This window comes from Fukomys damarensis, unplaced genomic scaffold (assembly GCF_012274545.1).
Source record: "Fukomys damarensis isolate Sample0158 unplaced genomic scaffold, DMR_v1.0_HiC HiC_scaffold_20, whole genome shotgun sequence".
Classification (NCBI taxonomy): Eukaryota; Metazoa; Chordata; class Mammalia; order Rodentia; family Bathyergidae; genus Fukomys; species Fukomys damarensis.
In genome coordinates this window covers 7,159,391-7,181,366 of record NW_022900932.1, presented here as the reverse complement: position 1 = coordinate 7,181,366, position 21,976 = coordinate 7,159,391, and the positions used below count along the sequence as shown (strand labels likewise).

General features: G+C 54.1%; 1 protein-coding gene across 1 annotated transcript in view; it reads left to right on the top strand.

Annotated features, from left to right (window-relative positions):
* The window catches only part of Lrfn2 (leucine rich repeat and fibronectin type III domain containing 2), a 150,526-nt gene that overhangs the window by 75,085 nt on the left and 53,465 nt on the right, over nt 1-21,976 (top strand). The gene's annotated exons all lie outside the window — the stretch shown is intronic.

Sequence of the window (21,976 nt, the reverse complement as noted above, 5' to 3'; positions counted from 1 at the left end):
GGGGAGGCCAGGAGAGACGGCAGGGGTGACAGCAGCGGGCAAGGAGGAGACAGGAATGGGGGCGCCACGTCCACATGGGGTGGGCAGGGTGGGTGAGTCGTGGAGGGGGCGTGGGGATAGACGGACAGACAGACGGAGGGAGGAGGCCGCATGGGCCTCTCTCTGGTCTCCACTTTGCACCTGGTTGTTGCTGTTGTTCCCTGAGGAAGAGGGGGCGGCAGACTCTGGGGCCCAGAAGAATGGCTCCTCCTGCACCCCAGAGCAGCCACGTCCTCCCCAGGTCCTTCCTTTCCCCCACCCTTTCTTGGCACGACCTCCCCCATCTCGTGAAGCTCCAGGCCAAGTGGATGGCATGGTGTCCTGGGCTCTGTGCTGCACTGAACACCCCAGATAGGCTCAGCGCACACCGGGCCTCAGTTTCCCCATATAAACCTCCCAGTTCTGAAGTTTGAGGATTATTTGACTGGACTCAGGGACAGGGTGCTGGGGTCCACAGTTTGTGTTTTAGGCTTTCTCTTGGGAGGTCATTGCTGGCCTTCAGATGTGTAAAATGGACAGCAGGGACATAGGGCCAGTGCAGCAGAGCAGGAGCTGTGTGCTGGCCATGTGGGGTGGGTGGGGACAGATGCTTGGTGCCCATCTGTGATTGGAATGCAGTTTACATCCCCATCCCGCAACCTGCCTGAGGGCTTCCTGGAAGAGGGGCCTTGAAGGGGAGATCAGTGTCACTCTATGGGCCACAGAGGCTGAGCAGATGGCTCGACCAAAGGACAGGGCAGCAGGCAGCTCCCCAGGTGCCCTGGACCGGAGCTGCTGCCATGTGGGGATCTGGGTGCCTCTGGGGGAGGGAGATGGCTTGGTACAGGGTGTTGGCATCAGGAACAGTGGCAGGGGGAATGGGAGACAGGGCGTGGGTGGGGAGGGGCTGTGGCATGCAGAGCAGGAGAAACAGGACTCAGGGTGGCTCCTAGCACCCCGTTCTTGCCGGCTCCAGCAGGGCCAGCCCTGTTTCCTGGCGGAAGGTGCCTCCAGGAGCCTCGCTCCCTGTTTATTCCTGTTCAAAGAGCGAGGAAGACCTATTTCCCTCCCGAGAGCCTATTTATTCTCCTTTCTCATTTTCCAATCTGGTGGCTTTATGGCGTCTCTCTCTTGGCTTTGCCTTCCCAGCCATAGTGGAACTCCCCATCCCCAGCAGGGAGGAGCGGGCCCTGCTGTGCCGAAACCTCACCCTGCCACCATCTGGAGCCTGGTGCTGGGGCCCCGCTCCTGTGCAGGGCTATGCAGGGTTGGGATTGGGGTACAGGAGCACAGAGAGGTGAGTGACCCGACTACTCACCCTATTACTTCTCTGCAGCCCAAGAGAAGTGGGATTTGGTGAAAGGCGTGGAGGCGCCTGCAGAGAGAACCTGCGAGGGGTCCGGGCACCCCATATGGCGATGCTCTGCGACTTGGGGACTCCTTTACTTACTCCCAAGTGGTGGCTGTTCACGCTGATCCCAAGGGTGACCCCCGATCGGAGCCATCCCCTCTCCCACAACCCCAGGGGCCACAGATGAAAACCACGACTCTCCACGTAGGTCACAGCCCTTCTCTCTGTCCCCTTCCCAAAGCAAGAGGCCACAAACCTTCCCAGTGCTCTGTTCCCCTCCCCGTAGCATCTGCTGACTTTCTCGGGACACCCTCATCCCAGAGCTTCTCGGAAACGTATGAGACACCTGGAAGCCACTCTGTACGCGCCAGCCCCCTCTCCTCCCTCTCCCTAAAATAAACCCGCCGTGGCATGTGTCATCTCAGAAGGAAGTCCTGTGGCGTTTGCAGTGTGTCTTTAAATACATCATCTCACACTTGCCCACACCCAGCGCATCTGTCAGTTGCCGGCCCACTTGTGCACACCCATGTGGGGTTCTGCTCGCTTCCCATTGGCTTGACATTTCACTCCCCCAAAACACCCTGTGTCATTTGCACAGCTCCTGGGCTCCCTGGGTGGCTCCGTCTTCCAGATGCTGCATTAGAATTTGATGTGAGGTGAAGCCATCGCCGTTGGCCAGTCCCCACCCAGAGACGTGTCCAGCATGTCCTCCAACCCACACCTGTCCCTAGCCCCCCGGAAGGGTCCCCGGAGATGTCCGCTTACCAGCCCTAGAAGCAGCGTTCCTCCTGGGCTCGACTCCATCCCCATGGGGTGGACACTGCCTGCCCTGGGACCTCACCATTCCGGTTCTGGGGAGCCCACTCCAACCCTGCCAAGGAGGAGGCGGACTGGCCCAGGAGCGCATGTGGGGGAACCCATGTCTCTGGTATGGAGAGGCCCAGCCCTTGAGCAATATCAGGTAGGTCCCCGCCTGGCCCCCAGCCTGCACAGGGAAGGGACACCACTGACGTGGGTGCCTGCAGTGTCCCAGGTCCCAGGGACGGGGCTCCGGTTCCCGTGGCTGGGCCCTGCTCGATCGCCTGTCTTTTTTCAGCCATTCCCTCTCCCTCTCATCTCCCTTGCTTACTCCCGCCTATGTTTGTAGGGCCCACCTTCTGGGTAGATGATGCATTCTAGAATCCATACTCCTCCGGGGCCACTTAACCCATGGAATTCCATTGGTTGGCCTGGAAGAACCAGGTAACTACAGTTACTCTGACTCACTTCTGCCTCAGTTTTGAAAAATTTTATTTCTATTTGTCTCAGTTACTTTTCTGTCATCGCTGAAACAAAACACTCAACATCCAACATTAAAGGAGGGAAGGTTTATTTTGCTTACAGTGTGTAGTGGTTTCAGCTCCCCATAATCGGCTGGCTTCAAGGGAGAGCGGCACATGGCAGAGGAGGACAGTTCATGGCAGGCAGAGGGTAGCAAAGCAACAAGAGACCTTAACAGCATGTTTCTGCCCCTTTTATTGTATCCAGACTACTCAGGGCAGGCAACACTTGTACCCTTAATCCTAGTGCCCTTGAGCCCAGCATTGCACCATGAATCAATTCCATCGCCACACACTCTAGATCCAGCCACCTCTGAAAAGGCACCACTGGTGACCCCAGAAGCCTTTGGGGGACCATCTAGACACGAGCCATCATATTCTGCCCCTGCCCCCCCGCAAGGACTCATGCACATCCCTTTAGGCAAGAAAGCATCTCCTAGAGTTGCCAAAGTCCTAACAGTTTCAGCATGGCTGAAAAGTCCAAGTCGAAAGTCTCCTCTGAGATTTAAAGTAAATTCTTAGCTGCAAGCCTCTATATAAATGACGAGAAAGTTAAACACTTCTAGTATTCAATGGCACAAGATAGACATTGCCATTCCAAAAGTTACAAACAGAAGGACACAAAGGTATGGGACCAAAGCAAGTCCAAAATCCAGCAGGGCGGACATTAAACCCCACAGTTCCACTTCCAGCAGCCCTGGCAATCTGTGGCAAGTTGTGAACTCCAAAGGGCTTGTGTGGCCCCACCCCCGTGGCATTGCAGATGGTTGGTATCTCCCAAAGCTTCTCTCTGTGGCCACCTGTCTCCCTCCTTGTAGCTTTCCTCAGATGATCCACGTTCCTGGCTTCTCCAAACTTCTGGGGTCTCCATTACACCCCTGGCTTCACACAGTGGCCTCTCAGGCCTTCTTCTGAAATCTGGGTGGAAGCCTTCCTGACCCCACAACTCTTGCTTTCTGCATGCACCTAAAACCAGCACCACATGGATGATGCCAAGGTCTGCTACCAGCCAGGCTCCCTTCTCTCCTGGCTGTAGGAGCTGAGCGCCTAAGAACCAAACCTGGAGGAACAACTTCCCTGGGCCACTGCCGTTCTGGAGCCCAGTGCTCTGGGTCTCTCCTCTCAAAAGGAAACCTTTCACTTTTGCAGCTTTGAGGCTGCGAAGGGTAGAGTCTGCTGCTCCTTGTGATGCCCTCAGGCCATCTTTGCTATTTTCCTGCTCCTTCTCAGCAATCAAGATCTCCTCTGCTCTGTCTGTGCAGTCCACAGCTTTCCTGGAGCTTGCTTTCTGGCTAAATTTAAAAAGTTTTACATCATTCTGCTGGGCTCTTTGCTCTTGATTCTCAACACAAACCTGGCTAAAAGCCCCCAACAGTAGCCACGCCACGGCCTCAACATTAGACTGCCTTGAAATTTCTTCTGCAAGATTAGTCTGCTCCCCTTAATCTCAGTCTCGGGCAAAGTCCCTTGACACAAGTAAAATGCAGTCAAACTTTCTGCCGAGGCATATACATTTTCTGGAGTCCAACAGCCAATACGGTCCTTCTTCTCAGCAGAAACCTTCTGAGCCTGGTCTTTACCAGCAGGATTTCTATTAGCCTTCTCATCTTCTGAGCTCTGACCAGAATATACCATCAAGTACAGCGTAGGCATTCCAGCTCTGCTTTTTCAGCCGGCCTCTCCAAACCTTTCCAAACTCTTCCCGCAAGCCATATTCCCAAAGGCTTCTGATCTACATGGTCAGGTATAATCACGGCAATGACCTCACTTCTCTGGCACCACATTCTGTGTTAGTTACTTTTCTTGCTCAGACGAAATGTCCAAACACAAATTTAAAGGAGGAAAGGTTTATTTAGCCCACGGTTTGCAGAGGTTTTAGTCCATAGCTGGCTGGCTCCAAGACAGAGTGGCTCATGGCAGAGGGACATCGCCGAGGAGAAAGAGCTCATTGCAGGCAGAAGGCAGCAAAAGCAATGAGGGAGCTCAGCAGCATCTTTCTGCCCTTTTTATCTTATCCAGACTACTCAGGGAGGGCAGCACTCACATCCTTAACCCTAGTGCCCTTGAGCCTTGCATTGCGCCATGAATCAATTTCAAGTCACACACACTAGATCCCCAGCTATGACTGAATGAGGCTGGCAGGGAGCATCTAAACACAGGCCGTAACACGATTAGTACATATTTTCAGTCTATAAGGATTACATTCATCATGGGAGTTGGTACCTGTGCAGAACACATCTTCGTTCTTATGTGTGCTTCCCTTCCCCGCCCTCTCTCCTCTCTCCATCTTTTAGTCTCCTTTCCATTTGCAAAAGATCGATCTCCCTGTTTCCTAATTTCTATTTTTTTTTAAATTTTGCTCTTTATTTATACTTTGGGTTTCTCATATAAGAGAAACCGTGAGATATTTTAAACGTGTGTGTGTCTAATTTATTTGACTTAACATTATGGTCTCAAGGTGCGTCCATTTTTCTACCAACAAGGCAGGGTTCTTGCAGGTTTTGACGACCAGGCCTGGGGTGCGCCCCACAGCAGGTGCACAGTCTGGCCTTGCCCTGGCCCTTGGGAGCCCTGGGCCAGAGCCTGCTCACTGCGTCGGAGCTTCTACAGGCCTTGCTGTGGCTGTCAGAGGAGTTTATCTCTTATCTCATCCCTAGCCGCATTGCCTGCTGATTTATCTCTGGCCAGGGGAGTGGGGCCCAGCTGCAGACAGCAAACATATTGAGCAAATTCCTAATGAACTGATTATTCAGCTTAGCATTTTAACTGCAGCCTTAAGCATCCTCTTGCCCTCATAAACATGTGGAGCCACGGAAGGGACTGCGGCTTCCAGGCTGGCCACTCTGTCACTGGGAAAAATTAATCTGGAGATTTAATCAAAGTCAAAACCACAGTAGGGATGGGGTGATTTCCTCCATGATGCGCAGGAAGGGGTCAGGAGCACATGGACTTTCCCAACTTGCGATGACCTTGAGACAGCATGGCATCTCCCTGTGTCTTGGGACACCCAGACCCTCCTGGAGCTGTGGAAACCCTTTGTAGCCATGATCTGGCTGAAACGTAGGCCTTTTGTGTAGGAGAGTGCAAACCCAAGAGGCCTGGCGGTCCCTGTGTCTACCCTGTGCTGGAGAATGATGCTGACCGTGAAGGCCACGTTCTCATCCATTCTTGGTCTCCTCTTGTGATCCACTGGGACCCTCAGACCTTCTTCTAGGGGCTCTCATGGTGGCCAGGGCTCTCCTTAGCCTCTCCCTGTGTCTTTCTGGATATTGCTTATCTCTCCTGAACCCCACTAGTGTCTTCTGAGCAGGCTGAGGAGTGGGTGTGGACAGCAGGGTCCACCTGGACCATGCTCACTTGGGTGTGCTTGTCACTGTGTGCACTGAAGGGGCTTGCAAAGACCGCATTTCTCCAAAGGGTGAGGCAACCAGACATTGCATTTTGTGGCCCTAAATTCATGGGCTTTTGCTTGACTGGAGGCCATAAATAGGCAGGGCAGGGTATGGGGCAGCAACTAACCCCAAAAGGAGGGCAGAAGCCTGGGAACCGTGAGCTCTGGGGGCCCTGCCCTGTGCAGTGCCTCCTGGGACAAAAGCATTTCCTACTGAACGGCAAAGGGGACCTTGGTGCCGAGGGACTCTGCCACCCCACCCTCCAGAGCTGCTCCCTCCCTTACTGCCAAGGGAGATGGCGAATTCTACCCACTGTGCTTGCAGAGACAGCTGTGCTCCTGCGAGAAGAGGGACAGGGACAGCTGTGTTCTCTGCCCCAGGCAAGCTGGCCTGCTCAGAGGAGCCTGGGAGTGGGAGAGACTCTGAGTGACCTTGATGTTGGAACCAAGGACAGTCTCAGGGAGTCAGGTGCTTCTCAGGGATACAAGGGCAGGATCTGTCTCAAAGCCTCGCTGAGAGACCTGAGGACAGAGGGCAGGGAGAAGGGCTGCTCCTTGTCCTTGTCCTGCCTTCATTGGTGTCCCACGTCCAGGGGCTGCTGCTCCAGCTTTCCTGCCACCCCCGAGATAACCGAGGGTGTTGGCCCCAGGAGCACTGAATGTGCAGGCTGTGGAAAGTGCCTGAGTCCGGCACATGGCAGGTGCTCACTGGCTGTGGCCAGCCTTAGTGCCCTCCTCCAAGGCCAGCCCTGTCCTCATGGGGACCACACTGCTCCACCCTATCTTCCCTGAGAAAGTCAGTGGCTGGTAAAAGGGCTGGAAGCAGAAAGCAGAGACAGCCCCAGCCTCTCCGGTGTGGCCTGGAGTTGACCACATGTCTGGTATATGCCCCATGACCATCCTGCGGACAGAGAAAGTGCCATTCAGAGGACAAAATTTGCCCAGAGTCTGGCAGCTTGGAGACGCCTGATGAGCTTGCAGACTCTTCTTGACTGGCTTTGGGGGAAGAAGTGAAAGTTGCAAAGGACAGAGGAAGGGCCGAGGGACAGTAGGGACAGACCCGGCTGCGGCAGGCTCGGGGAGCTGGCGGCAGAGAGGGACAACCCCTTCAGCGGCGCAGTCACATCCGGGCATCCCTGGCGGGCCTCACTACTGTCACTTACCTGCCTGTCCTTTGGCCTCCTCTGAAGCCCTCCACCGCCCTGGCCTGAGCCCTGCTCAATTCTGCCCCTGGCCTCAGAGGCGGGGCCTGGGCTGGAGGCGGAGCTGAGCCTGGCAGGACAGGTGGAGGGGTGGGCCGAAGGCCCAGGGAGGCGGCGGTGGGGGAGGCTGCAGAGGCCGCTGGAGGAGCTGAGCTGAGCGCTGGCTTCAGAGAAGCTGGCAGGTGTCGCCTTGGCAACCACACACTAGCGACATCTTTGAAAAAGAAGGACAAGTTTGGCGATTTTATTTGCTGTCTCTGCACCCTTTGTAGGAGGAGAAGCTGTGGGATCTTGGTGGGTGTGGGAGGAGGCTGGGCAGGCAGGCAGGGGCTCAGAAGCAGGGACTGCCCATACGGAGGGTGTGGGGCCTCCAGTTGAGGACAGTGAGGACTCCTCCCGCAGCCCCCAGGGCCTCCAGACTTTCCTGACAGCAGTCCACCCACGCTCCACCCTCCGGAACCGTGGGACTAGTACTGGGCTGGCTGTTGGGTTGGTTCTGAGCAGGTCCTGGGCCCCAGGAGGAGCACTCAGGACTCTGCTATGCTGGGTCTCAGCTGGGGGGCTTAGGGTGTCTGCCACCTTCGGCTGCAGGGCTGTGGTCAGAAGCTTTGCAGCTCTGTTCTCAGCAGTAGTCCCTGGGAACCCCGATGGGGAGGTGGAGCACTCCCTCTTCTCCGCTCGGCCTTGGTGGGCTGCCCAGGCCTGCATGCTCCTGGATTCGCTGTGCCTATTTCGGGGATACCACCAAAGCACCCTGACCTCCACCCTTAGCAGAGGACCCCTCCACGTGGGCGAGTCTGCCCCAGGGACAGCTTTCCAGGCCCTTCCTGCCTAAGCTCTTGAAGCCCCACCTTCCAGAACAGCCATCCATGCTTGCCATGGGCCATGACCAACTCGTGGTACCCACCCAGTTAGCATGGCTCTTGCGACCGACACGCGACTGCTCTAGGACGGTCCTCTGTGGGTATTTACCCCAGGATTCCATTTACCCTTCCCTGAAGATATATAGGTGATGTTATTTTAGGCGCCATCTTGCTTCCCATGAAACTCAGAGTAATTAGGTTTTACAGCTAAGTGCCCGGTCAGCAGTCTGATATTGCTTTAAACTACAAATAACGACTTCCACTTAGTGTTCCTGTCTCAGCAGGCACCGCCTGAGATATATGTTATGGATAATTCCTAATGGCAGCTCCATAGAGTGCACTGTCTTGTTCTTATTTCCAGAAGAAGAATAGGAGGTCCAGAGAAAGCCAGAAACTCATTCCTGGTCACACAGCAAGCAGGTCGGGAGGAGGTGGGGATTCAGAGCCGAGACCACCTGGCTTGAAAGTGAGATCCTGGATGTCTGGGATCAGGGTGGTGGATGGGAGCTGCATGTCCAGGCAGACAGATGGGCCCGAATCCACACGTCACCAGGATCTCGCTGGGCTAAAACACCTGCCTGGCCTGTGTGTCCTCATCTGAAAAACAGTCTGGGGCTGTGAAAAAGACTGAGTGAGTTACTTACCACAGCCAAAGCTCTGAAAACCCAGCCGGCTACACAGCAAGCGATAAATCAGTGTTTAGTTTCATCCTTTCTGCTAGGCCGAGAGCCTGCCGTATAAAGACCTGGAAACGGAAGCAAATCCTTGCCTATGCTCAAACATCAATTCTCAGGAGTCCTTGAAATTTTCCTAGAAGCAGACCTTAAAAAAAAAAAGAAAGAAAAAGAAAAACAGGTTTTATGCCAAAACAATTTCCCCAAACTTACTTCCCTGCAGTGCAGACTTGGGGCTGGCAGGGCCTTGCATAGCAGGAAGTGGTGGAGAGGAAGGAATGTAGCCCAGGAACCCTGCCTCCCAGATGGGTGGCACAGAGCCAGCAGCCCCAGCCCCAGGCCAGTCCCTCCACTAACTAGATTGGATCCCTCGAATATCTTTACTTTCTTACTTCAGAAATGACACTCTTGCTCCAAATGGTGTTTGCAACTCAGACTCGGGGTTCTGACCTCCACCCAGGGTGCCCCTCACATTCTGGGCAGCAAATGGATGCCCAGAGCAGGAAGGAGACTCCTAGGGATTCTGCAAAGTGAAAACTAGGATGGATCTTAGAAAGGTGCTTAGTACACTCCTCATTTTACAGATGCGAAGACTGAGGCCGGGGATGGGAAGTGACTTGCCCAGGTTGGTACTGTGGCCAGGAATCTTGGAGGCCCAAGATGCTGGCCCTTCTGCAGCTTGAAATGTAAAGTGTCTCCTATGTGCCCTGGGGACAGTCACCTTTTCCCAAGGGTGCGTTGGCCCACAGGAGGAGGGGCAGGGCTTTGTTACCTGTGACAAAGAGAGTGATGAATGCTAGGCCGTGATGTATGCGTGCTGTGCTCTAAACATGATCCTGAGAGCTGTATATTCATTAGTCTTTGGAGCTGAGAACCATCATCTCGGCCCTTTACAATGGGGAGGCACAGAGGAATGAATCCATTTGCTGGAAGCTGGGACGTGAAAGAACAAGGTTTGGAGCCAGGCCAGGTTTCAGAGCCTGCCCTTCAACTATGACTCTAGATTGACTCTGAAATATAGTTTTTCTATGTTTCTAGTCCCTAGAAGCCCAGGGAAGGGAATAGTGCTGGATTCAATGCGGTTTAAGCCCTTCCATGTATTTGTTGAGACCCATGGTATGATCATCTGGGTAGCCAAACATGGCAGCTGGCTGGCTCTAGTGAGTTGTACAAATATAAATAAATCTCAGGGTGTGGTCACGGACACTCTACACATCTGTGCAGGAGCACACATCTCCACACTCTCACACCCACGCACACACTCACGCACACACACACACACACACACGCACGTGTTAGAAAGCTTGGAGGACATGGCTGCCATGGTTAATCTTGAGTGTCAGCTTGAGGGGCCTGCCAGACCCTTAGGGGATTCGTAAAGCATCTCTGGGTGGGTCATGGGGCTGTGACCTTGGGGAGTGTATCTGGTCCCTGGTCCCTTCCTCTTGGGTTCCTTCCCCACTCTCTGCTTCCTGGAGGTCATGAACGGGGCGGCTTCCCTCCGCCTTACCCTTCCACCATGCTGTTTCTGTGCCAGAGCCAGAGACCATGGACTGAACCCTCAGAAACTGAGCCTGGATAATCCCCCTTGACGTGTGGGTGTCTGGTATCTTAGCTAATACCATGGCCAGGCAGGAAGTACCCTGGATTCAGGAGAGCAGAATCCCCAGCCCAAGTCTTGGCTCACCACTGACTACCCACAGGAAACTCATCCAGTTGTGTTCATGTCCCCGGTCTCGCTCAGCAAATGAACAGGTCGTTCCGCCTGCTGCTCTCTAGCTGTGTTTCCATGACAAGTCACTCACCTTGGCTAACCCTTAGTGCCAGTCCCCCTGCCCCAGCTGCAAAGTAAGACATTAATTCTGCCTTCTCTCTGAGCTGATGCCAGAATTGAATGAGTTGGTCCAGGTAAAGGACTTGGAGCTTAGAAAAAGTGTACACATATTAACCATGGTGGCAGTGATAGTGGTGACAATTAATGTTGTTATCGCTTTCTCTCTGGCAGTGTTAGCCTTGACCTTCTAGAGTTATTCTGAGGATCCAGTAAGATTTTTAGCTTAAGTGAGGCCTCGGGCCATGCCAGGGCCAGTGACAGAAGAAAGTGTGTGCTGGGTTCCAGGATGCCTGGCCACTCCACGTAGAAGACAAGGACGGTGGCAGGATTGGGCCCTGGATGGCGGTGAACAGGGCTTCACACCCCCGTGCTTCTCACCTTCCCCTGACACTTGGCACCTGCGACCCACAGGGCCTGACTGCCCCACCGGGAAGGAGAAGCCACAGACAGGTTTAACATGGTCACGGCTTGCCCCCCGCCCCCAGCATGCGTGTAAACAGCAGCTTGTGGCATTGTTGATAAATTAAATACCTCTCCTTCCCGGGCTCAGAGAGGATTGGGTCTCTAAAGGGTGTGTGGGTAACTCACTGCCACTGCTTCTGAAAAGGCTTGTGTGGTGCTTTGCAGAGAACCCTCTGGAGGCGAGGGTCGTGGACTGTGCATGGCTCTGGCTGGGACTGGCTTTATGTAAGCTCCTGAGTGGGAAAGCAGGGTGGGGCTGGTGCTGGAGAAACACCTTCTACACCATGGCCAAGCCTCAAGGGAGCCCTAGTGCAGCCCTCTGTCCCAGCCCTCCCACAATCTTATGGGAAGATTATAATGACTTATAACAACTCGGCTGTACCCTCTATGAATGTGTGACGTAGGGAGAAACCCTAGCCTCCCTGCACTCCAGTGTTCTCCTGGGACAACAGACCATGAAGATCACCACGTGGAAGGTCGGCAGCCAGCTCATGCCCACCCTAGAGAACTGAGGTATCATCAGCTCTCACAGCCAAAGCCGAGGCTTCAGGAGCGACCCCCCCCCCGCCATGGCTCAAGAACAAAACCAAAGCAAGATGTCATCGGAATGAGATGGAGACAGTTTAATTAGAAACCATCGCACCAATGTGAGTGCTCTTCTGCCATCCTGTTCCTTAGACTCAGCTGAAGAGCTTTTGAAAAAATAACCCCAAATACCGACACAGGCCTGGTTCTCAGAATTCTGCTGTCACTAACCTGCGAGGGGCCGGATTTTGGCATTCTGTAAAAGCTGCCCCTCGATGTACTGTGCCGTCCAGGTGAGGATCCTGACCCACATAACCCCAGGGGTTCCTGCATCAGCGAGAGCTGCAGGTGATTTTAATTAAAGAGAAATCAGGGGAGAGATTTGGGTGACCCAGATGTCTAAGCATGAGATGTCCCCCGGGCTCCAGCCAGGGTGGGCTGGAGGAAGGCTGCTGTTCCTTACTTGGCTGCCTGGGGTTTCAAGATGGTGCAGGACAATGGGGATTCCTGGTGGTGTGCTTCGTAGACCTGTGCTGTCCAAGAAACCATCTTGGGAGACTGAGGCAGGAAGATTTTAAGTTCAACACCAGCCTGAGCAACTTAGGGACACCCTCTGTCTGCGGACACAACTCAGCCATCCCAGGGTGCAAGCCCTGATACCACAGGAAAAGAAAACAGAGCTTTCCTAGAGGGGAGATGCTCAGAGAAATATAGAGGCAGGCAGGAGAGAGGTGACATCGTAGGGCACGGCGATCAATGTAGGAAGGGGACAGAACTGTGTTTGATGGCCCAGCCCCTGCTGTGGTCCTGGGGGTCGGTACGGCCATTACCAACAAGAGGTCACACAAAGCCACACTGAGCCTTTCGGAGACTCCCGGGGCTTTCAGCATGGAAGAAAACATTTTAATTTTTAATCTAGCCTAGATTACATCTATCCAATGCAATCATAAAGCATAATTTTTAATATTTTTTTATGGTGGAAGAAGTCCAGGAAGGGAAGTGTCCAAGGCCCAGGAGAGCCACAGCGCCACCCTGGAGCAGAACACTGGGCTGTGGTGACACATCCCAGGATGCCCTTCTAGACCCCGGTTTCCATTAGCTGTGGTCCCTGGGCAAATAAATCCCTGACCCTCTGGATGCTCAGTGGCCCCTTGTGCGTCTCTCCAGCAACAGCCCAGGGGCACCCACGACTGGGGCACATGCAGCATAGGGTGCCCTAGGAACTTGCAGCAGGGCCAATGCCCATGGGGTGGGGGGAAACACTGACCTTTCTTATAGGGTAGCTGGAGGGGACCCTCAGTTCTTGGGGAGGGCATTGAGGCTTCCACATCTCTGCTGGAACGGGAGCAATCTAATTCTCCAGGAGTGGCTGGTGGAAGCCATGCTGGACACAGCTTGTATAAGCTTTCTCTGTGCATGTTCCTTGTCCCCGAAGCCCCAGAGCCACACCACACCTATCTCTGCCGCAGGATCAGCATCACACAGCGCCAGTGTGGATCCCACATGGGCCAAGCTCATCTGGTGTTTGGTGGAGCCGCTCCTTGGCAGTCTCCAAAGTCCTGCCTCCGGAGGCTCCTCCTTGGCCAGGACGGCAGCTCACTGGCACCCCCAGGACAGGAGCGTGACTGGGGCATCTCCTGAGGATCTGCCATCCTGCCTGGGATGGCTAGGGTGGCGCAATGTCATTATTCTCAAAGACCAGCCAGGCACAGAGTCTTCTAGTACCATCCACTCTCTCTGTGTAAGTTGCAGAAAGAAGCAGGGACCAAAAGAGCAGCTGCCAGCAGAGAGCAGGGCCCTGGAACGTGGCTGGGAAGCTGACGGTTACCTTTCCTGGGGAGGAGGAGGGGATCCAGAGTGATTGGAATAGTGGCGCCTAATGATGAGTCCACTGGGACCTCAGAATGTGACCTCACGGAATGAGGGCCTCGAGATGCAGCCATCCTGCATTAAGGTGGGCCTAACTCCGGCGAGAAAGAGAGAAAGAGGATCCAGAGGGGCATGAAGATCACGACCACATGAAGAGCGAGGCAGCGATCGGAGGGAACCAGTCTTCCTTGCAACCGAAGGAACTCTATAAAGATTTGCAGGGGTCACCTGGAGCTGGAAGAGACCAGCGGGGAGCACAACTGGGGCCACGACCATCACAAGAGGCTTCTGGGCTTCAAAGAGCAGGAGGACACATTTCTACTGCTTTAGGCCGTCCAGCCCGTGGTGGTTGATTTGTTTGGGCAGCCCGAGGAAATGACTGCAGGAGGCTCGTGACTCCCTGGAAGGCGGCTAGGTCTCCCTTCCGGGATTCAGTGGTTTCTGCACCTACTGGAAGTTGTGACGGACCTGAAAGCCTCGGGTCTGAAATAACAGCGGTGACAACCCCACCTTGCATTTGCCCTGTGCCTGCTGTGAGTCGGGAACGACTGGCATTTGCACCCTGCATCCACAGCAAGGAGGGTGTGCAGGAGAAATAGTGTGCAACAGGCCACGGCTGAGCTGCATAGCCACTTCCTAGCTGTGTATCCCTGGGCAAATGATTTCACCTTTCTGTGACTGTTTCCACATCGGTAAAGCGGTGGTGGAGGGGGGGATGTTGATTGCCCAGCTTCGGACTGTTGTGAGAGTTTGTGAATCAGCACAGAGGACCCTGGTTCTCCTCAGTACTGGCCACGCCTGTTTCCCCCACAGTTCAGGGGACGCGAAAGACAGGCAGGCTGAAAGCCAGCTTCCCCTGACTTTGGTACACAGGCACTTTCTAACCTGACATGCGCTGTCTCCTCTTCAGAAGCTTCCTGGAGACAAGACATTCATGCAGAAAGCAAGCAGGTTGTCACCTGAGATGCTTCCTGGGCCACCTGTCTGGCCGACTCTGGGGTGAGTCAGTCCATAGCTGTCACTCCCGGCCACCACTGGGCAGAGAGCTCACCTGGAGTCTGGCCTTGGGAGGAATAGGAGGGGACCCAGAAACGTGGGCTTGGGAAGATGAGCCACAGACTGGACTCCAGAAGCAGGGGCCAGCCAGGTGTGTGTCGCATGTTCTCAGTTGGCATGGGGAGGAGCTCTGTCCCCGTACCTCACTGTGGGAGACCATCTCCGCAACAGCCTGAGAAACAGGTGCTCAGAGAAGCTGGCACCTTCAGCGGAGCAAATGGAGGTGTGAGTGCGGCAGGAGAGACAGACACCCCCAGCCCCGGAGAAGCACGCTCGTGGGAAGCTGAGAGCCAAGGAAAACAAGGTTTGGGAAATGACACAGTTCAGACTGCCAGCCTGCCAGGGTGCCTGGAGGTGGGGACAGCCGCCTCCGGGGAGAGGCGAAGGGAACCCTGAGCTCAACGCAGCCAATGATGATCCCTGACACAGTCACGGCACATCCCAGCTCCCCATGGGGGTCTCCTGGGAGCCGCAGGCTGCAGCTTCTGAACCAGTTGGAACCGCGGGTCTCCGCCCCTTTCTGAGTGTAAATTGGGCTCTGTGGGGGCACAGAGAGGGTACCGTGCAGACTGCTCCAAAGGCCAAGCCCCGCACCCCTGGGAATCCTGAAGATGAGTGCAGTGCCCCTCTGCTCCCTGCACCTCCCCTTCCTCCCGTGCCCACTGGGCTGCTACTGTGGCCCGCAGCTCTGACGCCAGCTCAGCCAGCAGAGGAGTGAACAGTTCAGGCAGGCAGCGGTGTGTTCTAGCGCCGTGAGGATAAATATTCAGACACCTGGACTCTGAATAGCCCCCTGCTGGGGCCCCAGTGGATGAAATCGAATTGCCAGTTTTGACTTAGAGGCTTCCGTTCTGCCCCGGGGACGAGATGGAACAACAGAAGCCCCCCAAGAGCCAGGGAGAGCAGTGGACAGGTGGGGGCACAGCCTGCTCCTGTTCCCCTTTGGGGAGCTGTACACCCACATAAACACACACACTTATTCCAGGCATCACGGGCGCAGCTGCCACTCACAATAGGGGCGGGGCTTGTTTGTCACTGGGCCCTACAAGTCACTGGGCGCCCGTGACTGTGCCTTCTGTAAATCAGACACCTGAAGCCTGAAGCCACTCAATAAATGAATAGCCCCTGCTGCTTCTGGGCACAGGAAACCCTCTCCTCCTGCCCTAGAGGGAGAGGGGACCTTGTTCACCCTTTTCTTCTGGCTGTGGGTATGTAATACACAATGAAATCCTTTCCAGCTGGGCTGGAGATGGATGCTGGCCCTGGAGGCCTTTAGTGGGTGTTACCAGTAACACTGATAGCCAGTGCTTTACTGGAATGTGTGCTGGGAGCTCTTTCCATCCTCACGGCTGTGCTGTGAACGGGGCACTGCTGTTGTCACCCTCCTGTCGCAGAGCTGGGGTTGGGGGCCTAGAGTGAGCTACACCTGGTCACGCTGCCCATAAGCAGCAGAGCAGGGACTGGAACCCAGGGCAGCTGGGGGGTGTGCTGTAGAGAGATCTTGGCCATGCACGTGACGCGTCACAGGGCTCCTTGTTACAGGGTCTGTGCGTCAGCGCACTCCGGCCTTCCTGGGAACTCACCAGATGCCTCTTCCAGAGTGTGGATTTGGGGAGAAGTCCCTTGGATGCTGAGCGCCGGACTTGCCTTCCTGGCCCCAGTTCTGCACACACTGAGAAGAACCCAACCCTCTTCCCTACCCCCTCAGGTCTCCTTGCAAGGCACAGACTTAGGTCTACCTACCCTTCAGTCCCGCCTCCTCCTCAGCCACTGGCCCTGCGCCCTCACCTGCCAGCCCAGACCTGCTGGATGTGCTCTGAGGACCCAGTGTTCCTCCGGGCCAGCTGACAGGGCAGTCCAGGTGTGACTGTCACCTCTTGTCCTTGACAGTCTCAGTAGGGTGGGGGTTGGCTCCGATGGTCCTGACGTTTCTGTCACTCTGGGAGTCTGTGGTGCTGTCCCCACTGTCGCCCTGTCACCTGTGTCTTATGCTTCTATCCATCCCTGCCCCAGAAGTGGGCCCAGGCCCAGAAGTTGCACATGCAGGAGCTGAACGGTGGGGGGAGCCAGGGCCAGGCCACAGTGCAGCAGGTGCACTGGCAAAGTGGGCCCAGCGATGCTGTGACCTCTCCCCACCGTCTCCACCCTCCAGTCTCCTGCAGATGCCTCTGATGACCAAAGCGAGAGAGCCAAAAGGAAGGGAGATGGGAGTCAGAGGGCAGAGCATGGACTGGGGACAGGAGACCCATGAAGAGAGAGCAGCACACACAGTGAGGGTCACATGCTTAGCTTCCTGCAGCTGCTGTAACCGATTTCTGCAAACAGGTGGCTCAGAACCCAGAAATTGAACTGTAGCAGCTTGGAGGGTCTGAAATCTCAGTCCTGGTGCTGGTGTCACACACACACACACACACACACACACACACACACACACACACACATGCCCCAAGGCTCTGGGTGTGGGGATAGGGAAGAGAGGTAAGGGACCAAAATGAACAAGACATGCTGTGTACACGTACCCGTTCCCAAAATGAATGTGACCATTGCATACCAAAAACATACACTGATAAAGAAAAAAATATGGCCCTAGGGAGATCCTCCCTGGCCCTTCCAGCTTCTGGCAGCTCTTGGTGTGCCTGGCCTGTGGCTGCACTACTGTGGTCCCCATCTCCCTCTTCCTGTGACGTGATTATCAGCTCCTCATTGCCGTGACAGATATCCAAGATAAACGACTTATGCTGAAACAAGGGTTTATTTGGGCTCAGTTTCAGAAGTTTCGGTTTGTGGTCATTTGGTCTGGTCCGATGGGCCTTTGAAGGTCATTCTGGATCCAAACTATAGCCTGTGGCCTTCTCTGTCTGTGTCCCTTCTGTGTCTCTTGTAAGGGTGTTTTTATCTCTGAACTTAGGGCCCAGCTGGGGAAACCAAGACTTCTCATCACTTTAAGAACACTGCAACTCCAAAGATGTTTTTTCCAGACAAGTTCACCTTCAAGGCAGTGGAGATTCGGATGTGGACATATCTTTTGGGGACCCTGTTCAACCCATCAGCGTTATCTGTCTCTCCTCACATTCCCTACCCTTCAGTGAGCTGCACAGTTGGACAGGACCACAGGAAGGGCCCAAGGCAGGCCACCCCTGTGTGCCCATTCAGCGACCCCTTCAGTGACCCCTTAGGGCTATTTTCACCAAGTTCTGTTTTTCTTCTGTGGACTTCCGGCACCCAGGTCTGACTGACACCATCTGAAACAAAACCTGAGCTCGGTCCCAGCCATCAGAACATCCTACCTCACCCAGGGAGCCATCGTGTGGAGGCCTGGCTCCTCTCTTGCTTTCCTTTCTAGGAGGTTTGCATGCAAGCCTTTCTCAGCGCCTTTCCTTTGAAATGATGCATGTCTTGGGCACACAGAGAGGTATAGAAAATAGTGCATTGGCACCTGCCCTTCTGTGTTCTCAGGGCTGCTGATAATCTTTGAAGGCCTCCTCTGGGGCAGGGGCGATGCTGGATGCAGGTCCAGGGGTGGCCGAGGCATCTGAAGGGGCAACAAGGGACCTCCCCTGCTCCCCTTAGAGCAAACGGGAAGGAACGGTAGTTGGGCTGGGGAGCTGTTAACCTATCTGCTTCTGATGCTGGACTGGGACTTCCTGGAGGCAAGAGGCCAGGTGCATCTCTGCGCCTCCACTGTGTAGGCCAGGGCTGCAGCTCAGTGCACATCCACAGAATTAATAGCTGGAGCCTTTTTGGAAGAGCCACTGAAGTCTGTTAGTTGGCTGAAGTGGACCATGGGCTGGGCTGCAGGTGGGAAGTTTGCAAGGCAGCCCCTTCCCCATTTCAGATCCCAGAGATTATCCTGTAATGAGCCCAGTACATTCTACATCCCTTGCTACTCGGTGACATACTGCACTGGCCTGTGACAGCTGCCCTGTAAGTGTGTTATAACCCCTCACACCGGAAGTTTTCTGAGGCCAAGGTTTTGCGACATCTGGAGCTGTCACTGATGTGGAGGCCCAGGGTGGTTACCATTAGAGCAAGGGCTGCGTGTGGCAGGGACCAGACCTCCTCCAGGCTAGGAGAAGAGGCCTGGTGCCGGAGGAGAGAAGGCTGACACCTAGGAGGTCATTAGATGTCACATAGGAAGTGGAGCCTGCTGAGAATCCTGCCCGGGGAAAGGGAAAGGCAGGGACTCCTCTGGAGACAGAAGCAGGGCATGAGGCCTGGGACACAAGCACCATGAGCAACACTACCTTAGAGCCAACGAAAAGCCCCCTGAAGGTTTTAAAGCAGGAAATAGGCAGACTGTAGATAGATACTATTGCATTTTACAATCAGGGGTGACTTAGAGATGGAGGATCCAAATTAGACAGTAGGAATGTATCTCATCTTACATAAAAGCCCAGAGGGCAGACCAGGCTTCTATTTGATTGGCCCACTAGCCATGCCCTCCTTTTCCACACTCCCCTCATGGTCCAACATAGCCATTGCAGCTCCAGCTGTCACATCTACATTCCAGCCAGCAAGAAAGAGAAAAGAGAAGAGCCCAACCCTTCCTTTATGGATACTACCTAGACACTGTTCCCACCTCTCCCTTTATATCTCCCTGGCCACTGCTTAACCTCACAGTCACTTTTCCAGAATCCAAATGCCCAACCACAATTCTGTTACTACCAAAGAAGCGCATGAGGGGTATTGGAGACCACTGGTTTTGATGACATGAAGCGGTGGACAGGAGCACAGTGGCCGGGATCCCCAGGTCTTTGTTACCTTGGGCGTTGCCTCTGACGTTGCCTTCATCTTGAAAGGGGGATGTGGTGTCGGTGTGAGGATCCCATGGGCACAAGGGGCACAGAAGTGCTTTGCAAACTAAAGCGTGGTTGTGTTCACTGTGGCCCTGTTTACGAGCCAGGATTGGGTTACAAGGACCAAAGGAGAGACGCAGACTTAAAAGGCTCGCAGTAGGGAAGGGAGAAAAGGGAGGCCATTGCTGCAGCTTCTCCCAGGCAAAGAGGGGCTTAAGGGAGGGAGGCTGGGAATGGACGGCTAAGGATCCCCAGGTTGCTCAAGAGGGGATCCTTGTGCCCCTAGAGGAGGTGTCTTCAGCCAGTGCCAAGACGGCAAATGAGGCAGCACAGAGGCCCAGCTGTGGCTTCCTTGGTCCTGCCAGCAGGTTCCCACCTTCCTCCATCATCCCACACCTCAGGCCACATCGGGGTTAGGAGCCGGAACCCAGGGTGACCATCCCAGATCCATCCCGCAGGCCCTGTCTTCCTCTCCGTGGACAGATGCGCTTACTTCCTGGTTTTGTCCAAGGCGCCCTCAGTCCTGCCCAGTAACGATGGCTCTCTCCTTGAACCGAAAGGTTTTAATTTCACAGGGCTGTGTGCAAATTGCACATTTTGCATTTGCTCAGCTTTAATCAATACGTTAACAGAATTAAGAGGTCCCAGAAAGACTTGTGATCTTACCTAAGCTAATAAAAAATGAGCCAACATAACTACAAACAGGACCTTCACTAATGCGTTTGTAGATAGCTGATCGCCACAGTTTTCTGTCTTGTATCAAATTTTCTTTAATTCATTCAGGTAGTGACTAATAGAGTGTGTGTTTTTGGAGGAGCATGCAATCTATCACTGCTGCTACGGATGGAGATTTTGTCTATTTTCTTCCATATCAGCCGGATTTCATTAAATTTCAGGCTCATAAATGCTCCTTGCCATCCCTATACTGTATTTTGCTTTATTTTTCTCCTCAGCATTTATCAGCTTCTGATATGCTGTTTACTTTGTTTTTCTCACTTGTTCTCTGTCTCTCCAAACTAGAATATAGCCTCTGGTGGGTTGTTTTTAGAGCGGGAGGGTCTGTTTTATTCACTGCTGTGTATCTTGAGTGCATAGAACGGTTCCTCATATGTGACAAACTCCAATTATTTGCCAAAGGAAGGAGGAAAATCACCTGGTGCAGTTGTTGGACCCGCAGTGTGTATAGCTTTCATTGTTACTTTTTGGTTCTACATTTCTGTGATTTCCATGGCTTGGTCTATAATGCTTGCTTCCCGAATGCCTGGCCGGTTGATTAAATAAATGGGCGAATCAAACATGACATTACAATGATGGAAAATAATGCTGTTCTCACATTCAATAGCCCAATCTCTCCTGTAGCTCCACAGACCCAGCTGGCCCGATGGAAGGAGGGAGGCATGGAGAACAGCATATATTCTCTGCCCTTGATCTCCCTATTGCATGGCCATTGTTTAAAACAGCATTTAATGACCATTGCTCAAAGATGGCACTGCCTCAGTGCCACCCCGCCACTCCCAAGCAGCTGGTGTTGATTGTGAAGCCTCCTCATCTTTCGGGGGTGATCCATCCCAGGGGCCAGCGTCGTGCCTCCTGGGCCAGCTCACCTACTTCTTTGGAAACCCGGCTCCCGACGGGATATTCTGCTCAATACGCCCTTTCGCTTATAGGCCTCTCCTATGGTAATGCTCTTGCTACACAAGCTAGACAATTAGAGGTAATTGGGATAATCGGCATTTATTATGGCAATTTGCATTTCTACAGCAGGCAGCACAGAACTTCCTACCCCGTTTGGGAATGTGCTTTTGGGATCTGGGCCGAAGCCAGCTCTCCGTGTAAAGCGCAGCTCTGGGCCCATAGAAGTTGCTCCTCCTGCGTTCCTCCCAGGAGGTCCTTGGGCAGATGAGGTGTGAGTTTCACTCACCAATCAGAAGGGAGTATGCAAATCAGTTCTGGACACCCAGGAAGTGTCCCCTCCATCCTGTCTTTCATCTGGAGCCTGGGGAGGTATCTACGGCCTGGAAGGAGTCGGGGTCTGTGGCCAGACTCTAGTGACTGATTTTTCGCTACATTGTCCAGATGTTTGACTTAGTTGACAGAACTGTTTCACTGTCTCAGCTGAGTAAACTCAAAGCGCAGGCCTGCGGTTGGTAGGAGCCTCAGCAGGGGGCTCCCTCTGAATGCGCCGCACACGTGGATCTTGTGATCTTTCCTGTCTGTAGCCACGCTCTCTGGTGCGGGCACTTCCCTTGTGCCCGCTGTGTGGGCATCCGTTTGTTCCTCTCACTGCACAGTGGTCATACATGCCAGCTTTCAACGGCAGCTCGCTAGGATCGAGTCTCTTCTCTGCCAGTTGGCAGCTGGATGCCAAGGAAAGCTGACATCGCTTTGTGCTCTTTGGTAAAGTGGAGCTAATAGTAGGGGCTGATGTGTCGACTTGGCTGAAGAATCAAATGAGGTTATGCATATGAGGCCAATGGCAGGGTGTCAGGCGTGCTCCTTCAAGGTCCTCCCCCAGGTGCTCAACAAGTCTGCATGATGCCCTTTCTCCAACCCTCTACTAGGCACATAGCACCAAGTGTGCAAAAGAAGTACAGTGGGAAGGTGCTCTGGGAGGGG